Genomic DNA, 10780 nt, shown 5'->3' on the forward strand with positions numbered 1-10780 from the left:
TTCTGGAGTTGTTTATGTGTCTCAAACAATGAGATGTCTGCCTCTAATCTCTGAGTTTGTAAAAACCAAGGTAGGTATGACCAGTGATGGACTGGTAAATAAAAAGGTGAGTGAAGTTTGACCTCCAGTGATCATCAAACAACTATCAAAACAGTACGAAAAATTCTAATTATGTAATCAATGAATCATGTAATGACCCTCTAAACCACTTCTGAACCACTACAGTGATTTGTTTTCATCATCCGTCTCCTTGATATGTTTGTATATCAGTATGCCAACTTTTTCAAGACATAGGACATACTTACCTGGCATCTCTCACAATGTTTTCTTTTTTTTATATATATTGTTTGTACAAAAGCCTGGCTTCAATCCCTGGTTTGTCATATTCTTCTGTTCATAAAGTTAAAGTTAGAGATTGTTAAAGATTTGTTAGTCGTAACATAATGCGTTGTCCTGTAGCAGATACATAGATGTGTAGAAAAGCACAAAACAAGTTATAATATAAAGCATGATATTATATATTATTATATTATTAACCTAGAAAAATACACACAGGAAGCCAATCCAGGCCACCAGTCAACCAAAGGAGCTCCTACTGGACAAGGAAGGCGTCTGGGTTCATAAGGTCTTGGGCAGAGATGTACTAAGGAAGGACAGTAAGGAAAATCTTTTTTTCCCCAAAAAATTTTAGTTAAAGAGGATGATGCATTTCGCAATTTCTTAGGAGAATGCCATCCACCTCCATCCTCCTCCTCTTCTGTCCCAAATCACCACTTTGCAACACCAATAATAACCCAGTCAGACACCCTCTGATGCTTGTTTTCTCCTCTTCTGCTAATGGACAGAGGTTCTCCCTCCATGCATGATGTGTTGGAAACTGGCCACCCATGGTTCTGAATAGAAATGCCTTTGTCAGGGAACACTGTGTCCTGGTCAAATGTTCCATTGCATAACCGGTGGCTGTGTCAGTAAGAGCGGGTTGTCCTTACAGAACCAGTCCCTGCCTCTTCATCAGCATATCAGTTCATACATTTTGAAGTAGCAAGCAATAAGCGATGTAACAAGTAATAAAGGAAATCAAGTCAGGCATCTCTGCATGGGAATTAAAACGTGTGAAAGTAATATTAAAATCAGATGTCTATCTGGAAAACATAAACATTTGTCAGAAATCTACACCTAAGAAAATCACAGCATTCATTTCAGCAGCTGTTTTCCGGTTCACAGCGGACGACAATAAGCTGATTTCTGAAAGACATTATCAAAACAATATCTATGAGTCACATTGTTTTCAAGTGGCAATCATGCAGTTGTGCTACACAGCACAACTACATCATGTGATCCTCAAGGTGTTGTGGGCTTAATTCAACAAATCACCTGATCTTGATAATCCCAATGACAGACTGGCACTAACCATCTTTTTATCCAAACTAGGTGTTTTTATGTTTTGCAGTCTCTCATGTAGCGGTCTCTCATGTAAGTCCTATAAAGAATTATCACCTTTCACACAATGTGATAGAGGCAACAAAATGCATTGTTCCTCACCTAGGTACATAGATGTGTAGAAATACCCTGTCTATTAGAGAGAAGATAAAAATCTAGGCTACCAGTCACCCAAAGGAGCTCTTACTGGTAAAAGTTTCTGGGCTTAAAAAGGTCTAAGGCAACTTGGACTCTGTAGCAGTAGATGTACTATACCCATGGTGATTTATTCACATTTAACAAGGGGAATGGAGGGCAGTAAAAAAAATCATGGGTTTTCTAACTTTAAAATTATAGTTATTGAGGGCAATGCATTTCACAATTGCTAACAAGGCCAGCAGAATGCCATCCTCCTCCGTCAAACCACTGCAGCTCAATACTTATTTAGCATCTTTAAGTAGAAGTATCTTATATACTGATGGATGTCTAGGTAATATAATCTAAAAAAATCACCTTATTTATCATAATCTGACAGGGGAATTGTTCCTCAGTCAGGGCTGAAATAAAAAGACTGTGGTAGTCAGTAAAGCTTTATTTTTCCAAACAGTTCCTCTTGGGGAGCAACAGTGCAACATGCAGCAAGCAAAGCAAGCAGGATTTCCAATGACTAAATGTTAGTCAACTAATGTTTATAAGGAACAGTATATCATCTTTATTACATCCTTATTATGTGTCATTTGGAGCACACATTTCTCCAAAGTCCTTGCACCGCACTTCCCAGAGATGACCTGTCAATCAAACAGTGTGTTCAGTTCTGTGATGTATTTTTTTTTTTGTTTGTTGCTGTAGGTCTTTTCTTTGTCTGATCAGCCATGGTGGCTATCGCAGCTCATGCTAACTACCCAGTTCTTCTTCTAATTATTCCAAAGAAACCGCTGTTGGTTCTGCCAGAAACATACAGCGCATCACTCCCTGTGCAGCAGGGGATTTTTTCCCAGGAAAGATCTACCCAGCACCGACTGTTTAGAACAGAAAATGTAGCAAATGTAAGAACTTTCATGCACTGGATATGGGTTGAATCACTGGTGTGTTATATCAATCTATCGCTGACTGATATAACAGATTGTTACATAACAACATTAACAAGACTATAAAGGCTACAGTTCTGTTCTAGTCTAACAATGTTTTATTCTGCTCTACCCCACAGCAGGCGGTCCTGAGTCTAACTGGCTCTGGAGACACATCCAGTAGAGAGAGCTCCTGACTGACTGGTGGGGGGTCAGGGGAGGGGGGCTGGGGAGGGGGGGCTGGGGTTGGGGGGGGGGGGGGGGGGGGGGTGGCTGTCCCCAGTACTTTTCCGTTCTCCACCAGCCTACATTCCAGCCACTAGCCAGCTCCCATTGCCCACTGTCAACAAACAGCCAGGCAGTATCAAGTATAAATGCTGGGGCATTCTGTCAGTGCTTAGTGATTGAACAGTGGACATTAACTGAACAACAAGTCCAGTGGAAAATTCCTCTCTCTGCAGGCCAGTGGGAGCTGTTGGTGGCCTGTTAGGGTCAGTTCACTTCCAATTCAATCAGTTGTAAATAGAGACTACAATTAAATGACAGTGATTGCGCTTTCACTGTCAGTAATTTCTTGGTAGGCTGCTTGTGATAACTTCTTCATACCAAAAGTTTTTCATTGTTTAAATTTTGAAGAAAGTCCACTTCCTGAATTGATTGAACTGAACCTAACCCCGCAGCTCACCCTCTGCTCCAAAAGGACAAAACCACTTAATCATCAATCAGGCTCCATTTCATTTTTATGATTGCTCTGGCCAGAGTGATCATTACAACATTCACATTGTATTTTGTTCCTATTCATGAAACAACAGATAATGGCAAGTGTTATGTGAATACAGATTAGAGAAGAAGTTCCACTAATCAAGCATCTGAATAAGGGAATTAATTAATCATAATCATAGTCACGATAACCATTACGTATTCATGGCTTTTGAAATGAATGGCAGTGAATAATGTCTAAAAGTGCAGGGTGAGGTAAAACAAGGAGAAAGAGATCAAACTTTAGAAGAGGCCTAAAACGAACAGAATTTTTCACACATTATGTAGCCTAGAACCCTTGTTTTGATGTAGTTTTATTCATGCCATTAGTCAACTGCCCAGCCTCTGCTTCTGAGTTAGATGATTAATGATGTTGAGCTTTATGATCAATAATTTGTCAAATGTAAAAGAAGTGATTTTTTTTTATTTGGCTTATTTGCTATGTGAATAAGGACAAGCATCTAGGCTATGTAGAATAGATGTTATGTTAATAGATGTCTGGCTAAAATCTGCATTTGTGTGTCTTGTGCTTTCCTGTTGTTTGTCATGTATCATTCTGTTCTATTGTTGATTGTTGATCAGTTAGATCTAGTTAGGCTCATTCTCTGTACAGTCCTTTGAGACATGCATGTGATAAAGCGCTATATACATAAACAAACTTGAACTTGAACTTGCACATGTGCTGATGTCAAGTACTTATTTTCAGAGGTCCTTGTTGACGTGCACATGTCTGAAATGCTTGTGCTAGTAACCTAATTTTTGGCTGGACCGCAACAGCGGGGCCAGCCCTACAAACGCGAATGTCTGTCACTGACTGACTGACTGACTGAGTGACTGAGTGATCAAGTTACACCATTGGTCGGCCGTGGCACGTGGCACATCATCGGCTCACAGAGCCAGAAATTTCAGTTTCGTTTTCTCCGCCGTCTAGTTTCTCCGCTGAGATCAGGAGCCCATTTCTCCCACACAGTAAGCAGGCTGACCAATATCATGCATGTAAGCTGAAGCTAAAGTAGAATCTATACAATTATATCATATCACCGTTTATGTCGATGCATACTGTATGCGCGAGCTCAGTCCACCTGAAGCCCCTCTGTTCTGAGAGAGACACAAGCAAGCATGGAGGTTTCATCACGCCAAGGGCTTATTTCCGACCTTCCTCAAGTTTCCCGGGGCCACGGTTCCGGCCAGTGCCACTAGCTGGCCGCCGATTTGTTTCCGATGATCCGGCCGAGATTTCGGCCGGGGTCCCAACGACGATGCGCCCCCGGTGTCCGGCGAACAGCGTTTTCGGCACGGACGGGTAACAGAGCGCCTGGCGCTTGGATCGGCAGGATCGATGCGGGCCGTGGGCGCGGTGAATAGGATAGCGGTGGAGAGAGAGACGGGACGCGCTGGAACGATCAGTATGGATGTATGGACTATTATTCTGTATTAGCAGTCTACAGTGGAGTTAGTTACACCATTGGTCGGCCATGGCACGTGGCACACTCATACACGGTCCAGCCATATACTAGGTTTTGACCTAGTCTTGTTTTTCCTCCTGTGGCAATGTAAAGCAAACAGACATACATCTGCAAGCGGATCACCTTCAGGTTATGTTTACATGAAATTTGAAACTTGTTTTCACTGTGCAAACATATATATTTAGCCACTGGTTTGTCTTGTGTTCTGCAGATATCAGCTAGAAAATATACTGTATATCCCAGTGCCAATGAAAGTAATAGCCAGAATTAAAGAATGAGATTGTATTCCTAGAGTGGTAGGCAGCTAGAGTGTAAGTCCTCAGAAACCCTGTTACACTTTTCTGGTAACAATCATTTCAACTGGCCAAAATGAGTTTTTCTTTTCAAAGTTGCCACTGCAACTTGTGTTGTATCTGTGATCTATCTGGACCGTCTTGTTTCTCACACACTCAGCTGAGGTGAACTCGTCAACTATGTCAATAATGTCAACTATGTCAATAATGTCAACAATGTCAATTGTTAACAATGTGATTGAAATATTTTTGGGGTTATGCATTCCTGAATAGTACATTTCTTTGTAACTGTGATGTTTGATTTATTGTAGAGCTGCAACGATTAATCGATTAATCTATTAGTTGTCAACTATTAAATTAATCGCCAACTATTTTGATAATCGATTAATCGGTTTGAGTAATTTTTTAAGAAAAATAAGTCAAAATTCTCTGATTCCAGCTTCTTAAATGTGAATATTTTCTGGTTTCTTTACTCCTCTATGACAGTAAACTGAATATCTTTGGGTTGTGGACAAAACAAGACATTTGAGGACGTCATCTTGGGCTTTGGGAAACACTGATCAACATTTTTCACCATTTTCTGATATTTTATAGATCAAACAACTAATCGATTAATCGAGAAAATAATCGACAGATTAATCGATTTATTGTTCATATTTTTTCATTGGTTGTCAGTGGAAAGATTGTCTATGTATTATTGAGTAACAGGTTGAAAAGCTGAACAGAGATATTGGTTTATATACTTAGGTTACTCTCAGACATTTGCTTTTGAGGTATTACAGTGTAGCATGAAAATTACCACTTGTTTACCACAAATGTAATTAATTGCACCATTTTGCTTGCATATGTTAAGTTTTTTTTTAGCTATACATGATAGAAATGTCAATGCTTTTTTCCCCCAAATTAAATCCTCTATCATTTAATTATGTTTCATTGACCTTTGAATGAAATAAGGGATAATGTAGGTGGACACCCTTGTTTGTTAGATTTTCTTATAGGCGGGTTTAATTCTTTGTTGAGGATTGAAGTTACAGTACTGAGCTTTTATTGGTGATTTAATTAGATTTTTCATTTGACAAAGCGCTCGCAGCTGGCAAGCATGTGACCAGTAGCTTGTTATCACTTGTTGAATGATTATTGGTCCTTAATTGATTGGCTGGTTCTTTGCTAAATTACAGAAATGTAGATGCACTGCCTATAAAGCAATATATCCAAAAGCAGTTTTTTTTTTCGCCCAATGTATGCTGCGATAGAATAGGGTGAAGATGAATGAATCAATGTATTCTCTTTTTATTTTAAACATATAGCCTATGTCTGTTTAGCTTGTTATATATGGAACACCCACAAGTATGTTATTTATTTGATGAAATACTCAGAGGGCGCCCTGGGAGAATGTGATATTTGCGCGCTCTGCCCCTGAGGCAAAAACACTATAATATTCTTATAATACTCCTATAGGGACTTATAGTATCTCAGGTACTCGGTAGTGAGTTTACAGTGACATTGCCTTACTTCATGATATTGTGTTTTATCTCCTATGGTATCACTATAATATTCCTATGCTCTGATATTTGTATAGTAGGCTAGCCTATCCTTCTATTATAGGGTGACTCAGGCAGGAGACGTGCTGTAGATGTTCACGTTAAGGAGAGAGTGACGCTCCTATTCCCGCGACAACATCACCCCACACCAGCGGAGCTCCACAGTGTGTGATGTGATGCTCAGTCGTACACAGTAGCAGCTGCAGGAGGCGTGCTGGTCCCTGCTAGGAGCAGAGGAGGAACGGAGCAGCGGCCACTATTACCGGGCACTGGACACACCGTTAAAGAGAGCGCTTTTGGGGTGCTGTGCCCCCCCTCCCTCCCTCCCGAGCGATGGCATCTATGGATCGATCAAAGGGAGCGCGTGAGTTATCCTCTTATGTATTCAATCCATGCAGTGTCTTTCAAGTTCATTGTAAGCGAGAGTAGGATAAACCTACAAAGCGTGTTGAAGAGAGAGCAAACTGGATGTGGCAGCAGGAGGCTATAGCGCATCACAGCCATGTTGTAGTCATCGCGCTACAAATGACAGCTACATTGCGAAATGGGCCAAACGAGTCACACGATAATAAAATGTTAGAAATCATCTGTTGTGTTTATTTATTATACGCGCAATTTGTTTGCAGTGAACACAGCTGATGCATAGGCTACATCTCCTTAAAGGAGACGCGTGTGCTCTGTGCTTTGGCAACATCGGCATCACATCGCACAGTGCGTTATCCTGACCACAGGAAAGATTCAACTTCTGCCCAGCGCTGGCTGGAAAAGCCCTCCTTCTTTAGCCAGTAAAAGTAGCCTACATCTACTGGGTAATTATTTTCTGACAGTGAGTTGACACAGGCCTGCTTGATCACTGGTCATATTAGACAGGCAATGTATACAAGTCAGTTATCCGAAACAGCCCTTACGAAAAGAACTATAACACGTTGTAGAATACTATAAACAATATCACAGCTAAGCTATGAACTGTATCCCATAGGAATATTATATGAATGTTTCAGTGATACCATAGCAGATACAAAAGCAGCAAAAAGTATGATAAGGTCACTGAAAACTCACTATTGAGTATACCACAGACATACTATAAGTCCCTATAGGAATATTTGAATTTTTTAGCCCTATAATGATCTTTCGTTAGGTAGTGATCAACTAACGTTAGTTTGCGCACACAAAAAAGAGACGAACATCGAGTATTTCTCTTCTCTGCTCTTATGAAAACAAGGATAGTATAAGGGGAGGGGGATGCTCATAGAGCCAGAGCTTTTGGAACATTTTGTTACCTATTCATGGCTTGGAAATATAGTCAAATACAGTCACAGCACACATCAGCCTAGACGAGATGAGAATGTAAGACATCGTTTGCCCTTTTCCCGAATATTGGAAATTCTTGTGTTATGCATGTAGCAGTGTCATGTCTTGTCATATCTTTCAGAGATGCTTTGATTAGGTTATGGCAGCAGTAAGTCATTGAGGTAGTCTGGAAGCACCTTCCTTGATAAACACACATGCCGTTTTGTATGAAGAGAGGCTTTCAGGGGACCACAGATTATCCTGTAGGAATGACTGGAGTAGATTTAAGAGTGGACAGCAATGTGGTGCTGGAAAGCAGCTGAAATTGGACAATGCGTGCTGTAACCCTATAGAGTTTATCCTGACTGACTGTAGATGGAGGTTAGATTAGGGTTTGAGGTATCTTACTTAGCTTTTAATGCTAGTTTTTAACATTTTAACCAGAGGGCAAGTCTGAATGAAAGAGGAGCACCCACTCTATCATGAATAATGGAACAAATCTTGAATAGTTCTGCTGTCACTAAAAAAGCTGCTTCTTCACACAATTTAATTTTGGCTGGCATTAGTAAACTGTATCCCTCCACAGATGTAAATGGTTAAAAGTGAAAGTACTCTGATCCGAGTCACAGTCAGCATCTCATACGTTTAGACAGGTCTGATAATTCCCTCCATGCCAACCTGCCAGCCACTGTCAGTGTCTCTGCAATGGATGATCACATTCTGGTGAAGTGAAGCGACTCGGAACCTGATCGCCCGTGACACCGGGGGTCAGCAGGCTGCACTGGGCAACGCACGTTCTTCCTTCCTCATGCCCTTTCATCCCCGTCCATCCATCCCTCCATACCTCCATCTGTCCATCCGTCTGTCTGGCCATTTCTGTTTCATTTGCAGGCCCTGCTCTTATTGCTGGTCTTCAGACCTGAGTTGATTACCATCCACTTCATTTGAAGTATTCAGCCCATCCTTCTTGTCAATGCCCACTGGGGCCTGTCTGAGGGAGCTAATTTAAGGGAGTGAATCATGGCATTAGCCTACCTGCTAATCACCAATCATATAGCCACTGTGCGTCTGTATAGTCTCTCATGGGTCTGGGCTTGTTTTTCCACCCTCGTTAACAATGTTGTTTTTTTGTGTTTTCACACTTCTAAATTGGATCGTAGCAAGCTAGCCCCCATGCTTGAAGCGCTTGTATAAAGCGCTGTGTTATGTGCTGATGAGTGTTGTTGATGCTGTTCAATATGCACAGTGAAGAGGTTAGAGTATGCCAATGATTTCACTCTCCAGAGGAAATAGTTGAGTCTGCATGTATACTCTGTTCTCATTTGGGAAATAACTAAATTTCTACCACAACCTGCAAACTTTATCCCAAAAAGGGCAGCAGTATCCTGATCCACTACCAACATACATTACCAATGACTATTTCTTGCCATAGATGGATGTTATTTGGTTTGACCTACAGTATGTTCATCAGGACACGCTACCAGAGCATGTAACACAGTTCAACAGGTTCAGTCCAGGTCCTTGTCAATCATGATTCATAATGAGAGGCACACCCATAAAGTGGTTGATTCATCCTGTGGAGTTAATTAGAAGTGTTTTTTGGAGCTGCATTGTGCCAGCTGACCTTCAGGGGGGCTGTTTTAGTCTGAGGGACTCATGCAATGTGCAAAATGAGATTGTGGTGGATAAAGTGGTTTGAACAGAGGAAGTGTGTTTCTCTGCCTGCTGAAGCAAATGGGGAGAATGCTTGAATCAGCTGCTGTAAGCATGACTTGTCATTCAATGTTCTGGATAATACTACTCAATGTGTCTGAAAATCACTCGCTGAGTTGTGGAATAACAGCCTTACATAAAACCTCAGGGTGCAGGTCACACATTTTCATCTTTATACAATCAATTATTACTGGCCTCAAGACAGTTTTGGACTATTAAGACTTTCAGGAAAACCCCAAACCCTTTGTTGTGCACAAGGCTGAGTGTTTTGGAGGGTGTAAAACGGTGTCAAAGGCCACACAGCAGGCTAGAGGTTGGATCATAGACTGTTATCTGTCCAACCTGTCATATCTCAGGACAGATGACTGTAAGATCGGCTCTCCATAGCTATGAGTCAAACTTGTATTCTCCTCTACAGTCTGGACATGCACTCCACACTGTTGTTTCGTCCTCTGTTCTAACTTTCCTCACCTCGAACTGACTGTTCTCCAAGACAGAACCTGCAGACTTGAGACCTGGAGAAGCACTCAACAAATTGAGAACAACACGATGCAGCAACACTAAACACAGCGCCTTTGATTTGTTTGTCTAATGCAAGAACATAAAAGCCTTGCTGTCATGCATGTCTTTTAGAAGTGGCTCTAGCACAGTATTATACTCAAATATTTTCACATCCCCAGCCTTGTAAAGGATTGCGAGAAAGATGCCAATAATGTCAATGAGGACTGCACCAGTGAGGGCACATTAGCACACTGAACAAACTTTGGTCCACAAATAACTGTTGTATGAACAAGATAAAGCATAGAATGTAATAATACCCCCTTTCTTTTAAGAAATGTGAAAAGTATTGCACCAAAGTGAATAAGTTGGGAATGTTTGCCTCTCCACTAAAATTAGCTTGGGAAAGAGAAACACAAGTGCATTGCTTAATATGGAGTGCATTACTCAGGGTCTGCAAGAGCATAATGTTCAACTAAGGCAAATATGCCACTAAATTCCATTGGAACTAAATAAGCAGCAAACTGCCTTGGATTTTCAGCTGCAGTTTCACACCTCTGATCTGAATGGAGAACAGCTTGTGTTTAAGAGTCATACATGGCTTTCGGACCATCCAGCTCAAGGAATAACTTTAATACCTCAAATGATTATGCTTCAGTTCCTTGGGGTAGCTCAGACTGATAGCATACTGTGTATCAGGCCCATTAGCAAGGCACATCAACCCCCTCCAGGAC

Source organism: Centroberyx affinis, unplaced genomic scaffold (assembly GCF_046629955.1).
Source record: "Centroberyx affinis isolate AG114_WGS23_722 - 3 ecotype Tasmania unplaced genomic scaffold, CSIRO-AGI_Caff_v1 ptg001035l_1, whole genome shotgun sequence".
In the NCBI taxonomy this organism is placed as follows: Eukaryota; Metazoa; Chordata; class Actinopteri; order Beryciformes; family Berycidae; genus Centroberyx; species Centroberyx affinis.